General features: G+C 52.8%; 2 non-coding genes across 2 annotated transcripts; both read left to right on the top strand.

Moving 5' to 3' along the window:
• The first annotated feature begins 2,535 nt into the window (after positions 1-2,535).
• Positions 2,536-2,609, top strand: TRNAN-GUU (transfer RNA asparagine (anticodon GUU)). Its single transcript has one exon. It is a non-coding gene; the product is annotated as a tRNA-Asn (tRNA).
• Positions 2,610-3,127: 518 nt separating this feature from the next.
• TRNAN-GUU (transfer RNA asparagine (anticodon GUU)) lies at positions 3,128-3,201 on the top strand. Its single transcript has one exon. It is a non-coding gene; the product is annotated as a tRNA-Asn (tRNA).
• The last annotated feature ends 213 nt before the right edge of the window (positions 3,202-3,414 follow it).

Genomic DNA, 3,414 nt, shown 5'->3' on the forward strand with positions numbered 1-3,414 from the left:
TCTGATGGTGGGGAGAGTGGAGCACGACTGTCTCAGTGGTGCTATTGGGTAGCGCGATCGGCTGGTAATCGAAAGGTTGGAGGTTCGAGCCCACGCGGTGGTTGTGCGGTGCTTTTTTTTCTTTGGGCTGATAGCTTTGAACAAATGTTCTGATGGTGGTGAGAGTGGAGCGCGACTGTCTCCGTGCTGCAATTGGCTAGCGCGATCGGCTGTTAACCGAATGGTTGGAGAACGAGCTCACCCGGTGAATGTGTGGCGCTTTTTTTTCTTTGGACTGATAGCTTTGAAGATATGTTCTGATGGTGGTGAGAGTAGAGCACGACTGTCTCCGTGGCGCCATTGGCTAGCGCGATCGGCTGTTAACCGAGAGGTTGGCGGTTCGAGCCCACCCGGTGGTGGTGCAGCGATTTTTTTCCTTTGGGCTGATAGCTCTGAAGAAATGTTCTGACGGTGGTGAGAGTGGAGCACGACTGTCTCCATGGCGCAATTGGCTATGCAATCAGCTGTTAACTGAAAGGTTGGAGGTTCGAGTCCTCCAGGGAGTGGTGTGTTGCTTTTTTTGGGGGGCTGATAGCTTTGAAGATATGTTCTGATGGTGGTGAGAGTGGAGCAGGACTGTGTCCGTGGCGCAATTGGCTAGCGCGATCGGCTGTTAACCGAAAGGTTTGAAGTTCGGGCCCACCCGGTGGTGGTGCGGCGCTTTTTTTTTCTTTGGGCTTTTGGCTTTGAAGATATGTTCTGATGGTCGTGAGAGTGGAGCACGACTGTCTCCGTGGCGCAATAGTCTAGCGCGATCGGCTGTTAACCGAAAGGTTGGAGGTTTGAGCCCTCCCGGGTGCGGTGTGTTGCTTTTTTTATTTTGGGCTGATAGCTTTGAAGATATGTTCTGGTGGTGGTGAGTGTGGAGCAGAACTGTCTCCGTGGCGCATATGGCTAGCCCGATCGGCTGTTAACCGAAAGGTTGGAGGTACGAGCCCTCCCCGGAATGGTGCGTTGCTTTTTTTTTTCTTTGGGCTGATAGCTTTGAAGATGTGTTCGGATGGTGGTAAGAGTGGAGCACGACTGTCTCCGTGGCGCAATTGGCTAGCGCGATCGGCTGTTAACCGAAAGGTTGGAGGTAGGAGCCCTCCCGGGAGTGGTGTGTTGCTTTTTATTCTTTGGGCTGATAGCTTTGAAGATATGTTCTGATGGTGGTGAGAGTGGAGCACGACTGTCTCCATGGCGCAATCGGCTAACGCGATCGGCTGTTAACCGAAAGGTTGGAGGTACGAGCCCTCCCGGGAGTGGTGCATTGCTTTTTTTATTTTGGGCTGATAGCTTTGAAAATATGTTCTGATGGTGGTGAGTGTGGAGCACGACTGTCTTCGTGGCGCAATTGGCTATGCGATCGGCTGTTAACTGAAAGGTTGGTGGTTCGAGCCCTCCCGGGAGTGGTGTGTTGCTTTTTTTTGGGCTGATAGCTTTGAAGATATGTTCTGATGGTGTTGAGAGTGGAGCAGGACTGTCTCCGTGGCGCAATGGGCAAGCGCGATCGGCTGTTAACCGAAAGGTTGGAGGTACGAGCCCACCCGGTGGTGGTGCGGCGCTTTTTTTTCTTTGGGCTGATAGCTTTGAAGATATGTTCTGATGGTGGTGAGAGTGGAGCAGGACTGTCTCCGTCGCGCAATTGGCTAGCGCGATCGGCTGTTAACCGAAAGGTTGGCGGTGCGAGCCTACCCGGTGGAGGTGCGGCGCTTTTTTTCTTTGGGCTGATAGCATTGAAGATATGTTCTGATGGTGGTGAGAGTGGAGCACGACTGTCTTCGTGGCGCAATTGGCTAGCGCGATCGGCTGTTAACCGAGAGGTTGGAGGTTGGAGCCCACCCGGTGGTGGTGCGGCGATTTTTTTTCTTTGGGCTGATAGCTCTGAAGAAATGTTCTGACGGTGGTGAGATTGGAGCACGACTGTCTCCATGGCGCAATTGGCTATGCGATCGGCTGTTAACTGAAAGGTTGGAGGTTCGAGTCCTCCCGGGAGTGGTGTACTGCTTTTCTTTCTTTGGCCTGATAGCTTTGAAGGTATGTTCTGATGGTGGTGAGAGTGGAGCACGACTGTCTCCATGGCGCAATTGGCTAGCGCGATCGGCTGTTAACCGAAAGGTTGGAGGTACGAGCCCACCCGGTGTTGGCGTGGCGCTTTTTTTCTTTGGGCTGATAGCTCTGAAGAAATGTTCTGACGGTGTTGAGAGTGGAGCACGACTGTCTTCGCGGCGCAATAGGCTATGCGTTCGGCTGTTAACTGAAAGGTTTGAGGTTGGAGCCCTCCCTGGAGTGGAGTGTTGCTTTTTTTCTTTGGGCTGATAGCTTTGAAGATATGTTCTGATGGTGGTGAGAGTGGAGCAGGACTGTCTCCGTGGCGCAATTGGCTAGCGCGATTGGCTGTTAACCGAAAGGTTGGAGGTACGAGCACACCCGGTGTTGGTGCGGCGCTTTTTTTTTCTTTGGGCTGATAGCTTTGAAGAAATGTTCTGATGGTGGTGAGAGTGGAGCACGACTGCCTCCGTGGCGCAATTGGCTAGCGCAGTCGGCTGTTAACCGAAAGGTTGGAGGTTCGAGCCCTCCCGGGAGTGGTGTGTTGCTTTTTTTTCTTTGGGCTGATAGCTTTGAAGATATGTTCTGATGGTGGTGAGAGTGGAGCACGACTGCCTCCGTGGCGCAATTGGCTAGCGCAGTCGGCTGTTAACCGAAAGGTTGTAGGTTCGAGCCCTCCCGGGAATGGTGTGTTGCTTTTTTATTTTGGGCTGATAGCTTTGAAGATATGTTCTGATGGTGGTAAGAGTCGAGCACGACTGTCTCCGTGGCGCAATTGGCTAGTGCGATCGGCTGTTAACCGAAAGGTTGGAGGTTCGAGCCCACCTGGTAGTAGTGCGGCGCTTTTTTTTTCTTTCGGCTGATAGCTTTGAAGATATGTTCTGATGGTGGTGAGAGTGGAGCACGACTGTCTCCGTGGCGCAATTGGCTAGCGCGATCGGCTGTTAACCGAAAGGTTGGAGGTACGAGCCCACGCGGTGGTGGTGCGGCGCTTTTTTTTCTTTGGGCTGATAGCTCTGAAGAAATGTTCTGACGGTGGTGAGAGTAGAGCACGACTGTCTCCGTGGCGCAATTGGCTAGCGCGATCGGCTGTTAACCGAGAGGTTGGAGGTTCGAGCCCACCCGGGGGTGGTGCGGCGCTTCTTTTTCTTTGGGCTGATAGCTTTGAAGATATGTTCTGATGGTGGTGAGAGTGGAGCACGACTGTCTCCTTGGTGCAATAGGCTAGCGCGATCGGCTGTTAACCGAAAGGTTGGAGGTTCGAGCCCTCACGGGAGTGGTGTGTTGCTTTGTTTATTTTGGGCTGATAGCTTTGAAGATATGTTCTGGTGTTGGTGAGTGTGG

Source organism: Rhipicephalus microplus, unplaced genomic scaffold, assembly GCF_043290135.1.
Source record: "Rhipicephalus microplus isolate Deutch F79 unplaced genomic scaffold, USDA_Rmic scaffold_13, whole genome shotgun sequence".
NCBI lineage: Eukaryota > Metazoa > Arthropoda > Arachnida > Ixodida > Ixodidae > Rhipicephalus > Rhipicephalus microplus.